Genomic DNA, 10,069 nt, shown 5'->3' with positions numbered 1-10,069 from the left:
AAAAGAGTATCATTAGCTGTGTAATTTTGAGTTGTTGTTTTAGAGAGAAGGTCTCATTTTGTGGCCCAGACTGGAGTGCAGTGATGCGATCATAGCCCGCTGCAGCCTTGAACTCCTGGGCTCAGGCGATCCTCCCACCTCAGTCTCCTAGCTACTCCAGGTCTCGCTGTGTTTGCCCAGGCTGGTCTCAAATTCCTGGCCTCAAGCGATCCTCTCGCCTGGTCCTCCCGAAGTGTTGAGGTTACAGGCATGAGCCACCAATCCTGGCATTATGGCATTAGCTGTGTAATTTTTAAAATAACTGTCTTCGGACCAACACCTTTCTTTTGTTCACTGGAGTATCCCTGGGGTGTGTCTCATTCCCTGAATCATACACAGTAGATGCTCAATAGTTTTGTAAATAAAATAAATGAGCTCTCGGATTTACATGCAGACTTTGGATCAGTTTGATCTAGGTTTAAAAGCAAGTGTGGGGAAACTTGAAACGCCTGGCACCCCAGCCAACTCTTCAGCGCCCCATGCGCTTGGCGCCTACACCTGCCTGGCACTGGGAGGGTGCTATGGGGCTGCCCTAAACCTCACCCCCTCCGGCGGTGGTTCCTGCCCGTCTCGGCTCCTGCACCGCCCACACTATGCGCAGCTGGGCCGAAAGACACGTGGTTCGGTTTTAACTCCAGTCTGCAAGAAACATGACCTCAGCCAAAAAGAGGCCGCTGGTCTGAGAAGAGAAATCATGAGTCATGGATTCGGGGGTTCGGACCTTGGAGCAGGCGGTGAAGTGGGCGTGCGTGGGCTGGTGGGGAAGAGGGATGCCGAAGGAGGCCACAGCCCTTCTCTCCTGGGCAGGCTCCCCAGAAAACTGCCCCCTTGCAGTCGTCCAGCGCCCCCGTTCCCGACAGCTGTCTGCCAGGGCGCGGCTGGGGTCCGGGCGGGGCGGTGCTGTCGCTCCGGGTCGCCGCCCCGCGGGCCACATCACCAAGGCCCGGGCTTCCCCGGCGGCGGCGCGGCTGCGCTTGCGCGGGGCTGCCGCGCGGGGGCGGGGCGGCGGGGAGTCAGGGGGCCGCGGGCGCCGACGGCCGGGCTGTCAGCTCGGGGCCGCCGCCGCGCGAGGAGGCGCGGGAGCAGGAAGGAGCTGTGGGCTGGGAGCCGCTGTCCTCCCCGCCACCACCGGTGCCGGGCACCAGGTGAATGCCCCTTCCATCCCCCGCCCCGGGTGTCTCGGTCTGGTCTGAGGAGACGGGGACCCTTCTCACACCGGCCGCTGCCGCCGCCGCGCTCCGGAACAGGTGACCATGGAGGGGAAGTCTCGGCTTCGGCCGCGGCGCCGCGTTCGGGCGCATCAGGTGCGGGAGGGAGGTGGGGCCGAGAGGCCTGGGCTCGGGACCCGGCGGCGGGGGCGCGGGGAGCAGTGGGAGCCGTCCCGCCCGAGCAGCTGTGCCCCCTGCGGACGCCTCTCCGGGCCGCCAGGCAGCGCCCGAGCCCAGGCCCCCGCGCCTGCCCCACCTCGGGCTGAGGGAAGCTGTTCCGCGGCCACCGCGGACAAGCGGTCCCGGGCGCCCAAGGCAGGGACAGGCGGCGGGTGGTGGATGAGTGATGGCTGAAGGTGAGCTGGGATGGAGATGCTGCGAGGCTGGCTCGGGCACACCCCAGATGCCTGTTCAGGGCTCCGCGAGTGCCCCGTCACCCTTTTCTTTCATTCTTCTCTTTATATACACGGAGCATATCTCAACTTTAAAAGCCCAAATGCTCATTTATAGAGAGAGATGACACATATCTATGTGTTACCGATATACATTGATATGTATATTACGTATATATGTCATCTTTTTTTTGTAGTGACAATTTTTAAATTGAGATATACATCACATGCCATAAAACTCATTCTTCTAAAGTGTGGCTTTTAATATATTCACAGAGTTTTCCAAATATGACCACTATCCAGATCATCATCCCCAAAAGAAACCCCTTCTCTCTTAGTAATCACTCCTCATTTCCCCTTGACCCCACCCCACTAGCCACCACTAATCTACTTTCTGTTTATATGGGTTTGCCTGTTGTGGAAATCTCATATAAATGGAAGCGTACAATATGTGGCTTTTTGTGTCTGGCGTCTTTCACATACCGTAATGTTTTCAAGTTTCACTCATGTAGTATGTGTCAGTACTTTACTTTTTATAGCATATTAATATTGTTGTATCAGTGTACCACATTTGTTTATTCATCAGTTAATGTACATTTGGGTCGTTTCCAGTTTTTGGCCATTGTGTGTAATGCTGCTGTGCACATTTGTTTACACGTTTTTGTGGACATGTGTTTTCAGTGCTCTTGGGTATATACCTAGGAGGGCAATTGCTCCGTGTTTCACTTTTTGAGGAACTGCCAAGCAAAGCAGCTGTACCATTTTACTTTCCCACTAAGCAGTGTATGAGGGTTCCGATTTCTTCACATCTTCCCCAAGGCTTGTTACTTTTTTACTGGTTATTTTTTATTATAGCCATCCTAGTGAGTGTGGAATGGTATCTCTTTGTGGTTTTGATTTGCATTTCTCTAATGATTGGGGATGCTGAGCATCTTTTCATGTGCTTATTGGCCATTCATATATTTTCTTTGGAGAAAATGTTCATATCTTTTACCCATATTTTAATTGGGTTGCTTGGCTTTTTATTTTTATTTATTTATTTATTTATTTATTTATTTATTTATTTGGAGACTGACTCTCAGTCTGTCACCCAGGCTGGAGTGCAGTGGCACAATCTTGGCTCACTGCAACTTCCACCTCGGGTTCAAGCGATTCTCCTGCCTCAGCCTCCCAAGTAGCTGGGACTACAGGCACACACCACTATGCCCGGCTAATTTTTGTATTTTTAGTAGAGACGTGGTTTCACCATGTTGGTCAGGTTGGTCTCCAACTCCTGAATTCAAGTGATCTGCCCACCTCGGCTTCCCAAAGTGCTGGGATTACAGGCATAAGCCACCACGGCCAGTCTGGGTTGCTTAGCTTTTTATTGAGTTTTATTGTTCATTTATGGAAAAAAATTTCTGTTAATAGGTTTGGATACTGGCACTGACTTGAAAAAATCCAACCAATCTGATACCGAAAAACTTAATGCTTATTCTTGGGTAAAGGTTGAATAAGTGCCACTTCATTCTTTAAGAATACCCTACCTGTTCATTCTGGACATCTTACTGGCCCCTTTACATTTACTGCCCTGGTATTTTGAGCAAAGCTACAGAAGGCATATTCCTGACTGGAGTCAAGAGAGACCACCCTTAATTGGTATTTTCATATATTCTATGCTCAATTTGAAAATCCCAGTTATCACTTTAATTACAAATAATTTATATTGGTGGCCAGCTGAACAAACTAACAATAAATGGCAAGCACAAATCACTCAAAAATTTATGTTTAACTTCTCAGTAAAGTGGAGAATCTTGTTTTCTTAAGTTTGTGCAGTGTAGTTTTTATTACAATTATGTTCATGTGTGGGTGGTAAATAAATATTTTTGATGGCACTAAAGTTAAGAGCCACTTACAGCTAAATGAATGCTGCTGTGCTTATTTCATGGTTAATTTCTGAGTGCACACAAATTCAGCATCAGGTCTTCCATGGCCAAAAAAAAAACCACCTAAAAAGACCTGATGTTACCTCCCAGGAATTCAAACTCAATTTTCCACTGATCTAATATGATTGTTGTTAAAGAAAAAGATTATTCGATGATACTTGTTAAAGTGTGGTAAAAAAAAGTCTATTCAGGACCACTGTGATAGGTAAAGGGACCATGGAATGGGATCTTGCAGCTTGGGAGGAAGACTAGGCTCAATTCTGAATACGGCGTGGGCAAATGGGAATTTATAGCCAAGGAGCAGCGTCATGGTCAGTGGACAGAAAAGTACTGAGAGGAAACACCGGGGGTAGTGGATATTCAGACCAAACCAACCTAACAGGATTCTTGCTGAAGACAGGCCAGAGTGATCAGACACCACCTGGGGGACAGTGGAAGCTGAGGAACCTAATCAGGTTGTGAGGGTAATCAGGTAGCGAGGGTAATCAGAAAGCGAGGGCCGGCTGGGTGCAGTGGTTCATGCTTGTAATCCCAGCACTTTGGGAGGCTGAGGCGGGCAGATCACCTGAGGTTGGGAGTTGGAGACCAGACTGGCCAACATGGTGAAACCCTGTCTCTACTAAAAATACAAAAATTAGCCTGGTGTGGTGGCGGGCACCTGTAATCCCAGCTTCTCAGAAGGCTGAGGCAGGAGAATTGCTTGAACCCAGGAGGTGGTGGAAGTTGCAGTGAACCGAGATCACGCCACTGCACAGAGCAAAACTTTGTCTTAACTCAAAAAAAAAAAAAAAAAAAAAAAAAGCAAGGGCCAATTGTCAGGGGCTGTTGCTAAACTGACTTGGCGAGGTTCTTTGATAAAACTACATTTTACAAGGAAGTGCACAAATGGGCCTAGAAGGTTCAGGGGCCTGAGTAAAATTTCGTCAAGAAAAGAATCTTTCTCATTGTTTGAAAGTACACTTCCCAATTTCCAAAACTTTATAGAAAATACAAGTAAAGGTTTCCAAATGGAAATAATAGATAAGCAACTGATAAAAAGCACGTGAAGCATAGCCTAACTCTGCTCTTCAACCTATACATTACAAAATGATGGCTATATGAATTAACCCTTTTATGCCACTGCCTTTATTTAGAAGAATGAGGCTGGTAATTTCGGGTTTATAACCCAAAATGTGTTTTTACTTTGTTTTAACTAATGAAATTATTATCAAACGTATTGAAAATATAAACTATCCAACCTAATATTGATTGTTACCAACATACCCAGTGGATATACAAATATCCTGCAGCTACACATGTTTTCTCTGCCCACTGGAGTTTTTAGTGGCGCTTATTGGGAAGGACTGAAAGTAGAGGGCAGTGACAATTGGGAATCGCTATGGAGATATCCCTGAGAAGTGATGGTCACAGCGTACCTGTCTCCTTTATGGTAGATGAGGGTAGGGACACTTTTTCTTCTCTCTGAACATACTGTAGTTAGATTTATTTAGCTTAAAAATAGCAAATACAGAAATATTTAGATGGAAATGACTAGAACTGTCAGTTATTCTATTTTAATGTGAATGGATTTAATCAGATTGCTTTCTTCTTGGTTAGCTACACTAAGGAAGTGGGAGTTTTGACTTGAGGAGGGATAGTAGATGTAAGTGTTATGAGATCGTGGAACATTTTGGAATATTGGGCAAAGTTTGCCCTACTTCTAAAAGTGAGGATGTTAAAAAATGGAAAGCTTTAGATAGCATGAGGGATCTGAAAGATGAGAAAAGAAAAGCAAGAATGAAACAATTTGGAAGGAAAGGTTGTAGGATATAAAGACAGATTCGACTTATTTAGACATTTTTGCCCAAGAAAAATGTCTAAATAGGAAAAGTGGAAACCTTTTCCTTCATTTGATCCCTCTTTCCTTTTGCCCCACCTTGCTGCTCCATGCTAACTGTTCTCCTAGGACCCAGAAATCAGACTGGGATTACTGTTGTTCATGTTGAAGCTTTCAAGTGTGCTAGTTACACCCCTTCTCTCTCCATATTCTAGTCAAATTGAGATCAGACTCAAGCCAGATAAGGATTTAAATACTATTAAAATAATAGTGTAATTTTCATTTCTGGTAAAGCTGGATTGGAGAACTGAGCTTAGACCCATGCTTACTGTTCTTTCTTAATTTACCTACCCAGATGAAACTGTTGCACCAGGAAATGGAAGGGAAAGTCCTGTCCTAAGGAGCTTATCTTATAGCAGTTAGAATGGAAAGGAAAACTTTCTCTCCTTGAGGGCACAGCAAGTCCAAGAAAGCCAGTGAGAGCTCATGGGTGGAGCCTGTCTGAACAGTTGACCTTTATACCTATCCTAGCAATTAGATAAGTCACTTTCCTGTGGGAGGAATTAGTGATGGGGGTGGAGAGAAAGAAAAGTGTTCCTTTAATCTTGTTTTCTCCTACTTAGAGGAGTGAAAGTTCTGTTGTCATTGCAGAGAGAAGTAAACAGCCATCCTCTCATAGTTAAGTATGTTATGGGAAATAAATAGTGTTTTGTAGGCTAGCCTAGGAACTAATTCACCATTTATAAAGATGAACTGACTATATATTTTCCTTGGAAATAACTAAATCTCTTAGAAACTTTTGAGTGATTTATTGTGTAGTTAAATATATAGATTATTCAAGTCTATTTCCTTGTTTTACCAGTACTGGTTAAATATTTATGGAATGTCTAATACGTGACAGGCACTGGGCTAGGCTTTGGGATTCAGTGGTGAACAAGAATGGGTCCTTGCTCTAAGAGTTACAACCTAGAAAAACAATTAGTACAAGTACCATTACGATAAAGCGTAATAAGCATTGGTTAAGTGTAGAGTGCTTTGGAACCACAGAAGAAGGGGAACTTATCTATGAGGGCCAGGGACATGATGTTTAAGAGCTGAGATCTTAAGCTGAATAGGAAGTAGCTAGGTAAAAGGGAAGAGTGAGGTTGAGCAAAAGTGTTTTGAGCAAAAAGAACATGTGGAAAGGCCAAGAGGTGTGAGAATGTGGTACACTAAAGTGACGTTTTTTTTCTTTAACTGCAGGCACCTACTAGTAGATTGTGAAAGCAAATTAGTGAGTTGTAATCCACATGTTTTTTAAAAGAAATACAATAGAAAATAAGGGTGTGCCACTCATAGATACTTACTGGATTGTAGGGGTAAGTAGGGGTGTTTATGCAGGATTTAGTTAACCTTATTAAAGAAGTTGGATTTATCTTAGAGGAAATGACAAATCATTGAAAAGTTCTAATCGGGGCCTGATTAGAGATCTTTAGAAAAAGGTCTGTTTGGGTACCTGGTCTTTCTTAACTCGGATGTAAACTTCAAATTCATTGGCCCAGCGTTACAGGTATTCCAAAACCTGGTTCCAGTCTATTTCTTGTAAAAAAATCTTCCCACTATTTTTGTTATTGGAATCTCCCAGTTCATAAAGATTCGTTCGCCTAAGTACCTTTGCACCAAGACCAAAAGGTCTGTGAGAACAGATTTCACTTCTGTCCTTTAACATTGAGTCTCTGGCAACTAGTATAGTGCCTGGCTCACAATAGAGACTAAGCAAATCTTCGTTGATAGAGTCTAAATACCTTTAATATTAGGAACATTATGCAGTAGTAGACATGACGTTGCTGTTTCTAGTAATGTCTGCTTTGGGACAAAGAAAAAGTTTTCATTCAAATTTTTTTTCTCAGTTGAAATCAGTTAATGATAGAACTGCATACATTTATTAAAAAGATAATTTAACAGAGGGCATTCTTACGTTCCAACAGTAGTAGAGATAATAAAAAGAACAATAAACATTGTGGTTTTGATGTTTTCCCAGGGAGTACAGGGCAGTGACACAGATTGCTCACAGGAGCAGCCAATCCAGAAATCATTTCTGTTTTGTTTGAACTTAGAGGCATTCTCTGAGCACTCACCCAAAGGCAGTGTTAGAAAAATGGCTAAGGACAAAAGGAATAAATTATTAGGTTGGTGCAAAAGTAAGTGCAGTTTTTGCAATTAAAAGTAACGACAAAAACTGCAATTACTTTTGCACCAACCTAAATGGATGAAAATATATCAATCATATGAGCTTAATGAAGAATCAACAGAAAATAGATTTTGTTCTTACAAATGAAAATAGAACATCTATATACCCTAAAGAATTTACAAATAAGAATTTAATGATGTCAGTTTGTTGCCAGAGCATGATTCTACTGTCACAGTATTATGACTTCACAGAATTAAATTGTGAAACCCAACCATAAAGGAAAAATTCTTTCAGTGTTTGGTTCTGATCAGTGGTAAAAGAAGTTACGAAAAGTTCATAAAAGGTAAGGAGATTTCAGTTCTGATTCAAATTTATCTTATTAAATTTTTGATTTGTGAAAAATTTTGCTCGTTAGTTTTTAAGTTAGGGTTTATGTATCTTAAACTGGAATGCCAAAATCAAATTTTGCTAATATGAGATGGCTTTTAAAAAGCACTCAGAGAATTTTATCTTTTTATATTCCACAGAGTCTTAATTTAAGTAGTACATTGTAGAACTAAATGGAAACTGTTAACTTGTATAAGTTTATCCTAAGGAAATAACTCTAAATATGGGAAAGTATTAGGCACAGAGATATTCATTTTCATTGCAATGTAATTTAGCCAAATAATGTCCTGCTTTAGGGAAATTATTTACTAAAATATGGGAATCCATTTGAAAAAGTTTAACCATTAAAAATACTTTTTTAGAGCAATAGTTTCTTCCTGTTCATTACTTTTTAAATTAAAAAGTAAAAAGTACTCAAACAAAAGTTCAAATAATATAAAAATATGTAGAATCAAAAAAAGTGAAAATGATATTTCAATCTTGCTTTCTATTACTGCTTACCCCTCCCCCAGCCACCTCAATCTAGGCATACCCAGTTCCTTAGAGGTAAATGCTTTGAGCACTTTGGTATTAGCCTTGCAGATCTTTTTCTAATCCAGTGGTTTTTAAACTGTGAGGAGGAGTTTCAGGGTCTTCTCAAGTTGGGTAATATGGGGACGCAGTGGGTGGAAACCAGGGTGCTTCAATGGGTACTGCTTTGCTTTTACAAAACTGTTTTATATATTGGGATTTCACATAGGGTTTAATTTAAATAAAGGGTTCCTCTGCATTAAAAATAAAGGTTTAGCCAGCCACAGTTCCTGTAGTCCCAGCTATCTCAGGAGACTGAGGTGGGAGGGTGGCTTGAGTTCAGGAGTTCGTGACCAGCCTGGGAAAAGTAGTGAGACTGTGTTAGTCCGTTCTCACAGTGCTATAAAGAAATACCCAAGACTGGCTGATTTATAAAGGAAAGAGGTTTAATTGACTCACAGTTCCACATGGGGAGGCCTCAGGAAGCTTACAGTCATGGCAGAAGGCGAAGGGGAAGCAAAGACCTTCTTCACATGGCAACAGGAGAGAGAGAAGTGTGAGGAGCGAAGGCAGAACAGTCCCTTATAAAACCATCAGATCTCATGAGAACTCACTCAAAATCATGAGAACAGCGTGGGGGAATCCAACCCCATGATCCAACCACCTCCCACCAGGTCTCTTCCTAGACACGTGGAGATTATGGGGATTACAATTCAAGATCAGATTTGGGTGGGGACACAACCAGAGCATATCAGAGACCCTGTCTCAAAATTAAAATAAATGAATAAATGGAAGTTATTTATTCTTCCTCATTTAGAACTGTCCTCATTTAGAAAACAAAGTCCTAAGCCCCATAGTCAGGCATTCCATGTCTTCCCCAAGTTTCTCATTTTACTGCTTGGTCATATTGAATAGTCTACTCATACCTTCCCATTTTCCCATCAGTTTTCTGCCTGATTACCATTCACCTTGTTGAAAGGCACTTTTCCTTCTCTCCCCTCCCCACCTCCCCTCAATTTCTCTAAATCTTACCTGTTCTTAAAGGTTCGGTGCACCGGCCAGGCACAGTGGCTCACACCTGTAATCCCAGTACTTTGGGAGGCTGAGTCAGGCGGATCACCTGAGGTCGGGAGTTCGAGGCCAGCCTGGTCAACATGGAGAAACCGCGTCCTTACTAAAAGTACAATATTAGCCGGGCGTGGTGGCACATGCCTGTAATCCCAGCTACTCAGGAGGCTGAGGCAGGAGAATTGCTTGAACCCGCGAGGCAGAGGTTGTGGTTAGCTGAGATCGTGCCGTTGCACTCCAGCCTGGGCAACAAGAGCGAAACTCCGTCTAAAAAAACAAAAAGTTTAGCTCACCATCATTTTGTTCATTCCTCCTTTCAACTTGTAGTTGGTGAACACTTACATTTTGCCTAATACTGTGTGGATAATTTGCAGAATTTGGTAGCAAAAGCTACAAAATTAAAGGATGATCTTTATGTAAATCTGTATGTAAATCTTTGTGTAAAGGATGATCTTAATGTAAATAAGTGAAATAATGTGTTATAAAGTAAGAGCATTCTGGGAGCAGGTACTAAAGTTATAAGTGTTCCCTTATTTCTTCCACACTGTTTTTTA

General features: G+C 42.7%; 1 protein-coding gene across 6 annotated transcripts in view; it reads left to right on the top strand.

Annotated features, from left to right (window-relative positions):
• Nucleotides 1-646: 646 nt before the first annotated feature.
• The window catches only part of SLC41A2 (solute carrier family 41 member 2), a 158,735-nt gene continuing 149,312 nt past the window's right edge, over nt 647-10,069 (top strand). For 4 of the 6 annotated variants that reach the window (XM_031001147.3, XM_063694269.1, XM_055357873.2 and 1 more), the window contains exon 1: nt 1,048-1,286. The gene's annotated coding sequence lies outside the window, so the exon portion shown is untranslated. Of the gene's footprint in view, nt 774-1,047; nt 1,287-10,069 lie in introns of those variants that run through there. The other 2 variants (XM_055357871.2, XM_063694270.1) reach the window with 2 other exon arrangements.

This window comes from Gorilla gorilla, chromosome 10 (genome assembly GCF_029281585.2).
Source record: "Gorilla gorilla gorilla isolate KB3781 chromosome 10, NHGRI_mGorGor1-v2.1_pri, whole genome shotgun sequence".
Taxonomy (NCBI): domain Eukaryota; kingdom Metazoa; phylum Chordata; class Mammalia; order Primates; family Hominidae; genus Gorilla; species Gorilla gorilla.
This window is presented reverse-complemented; position numbering and strand designations above follow the sequence as displayed.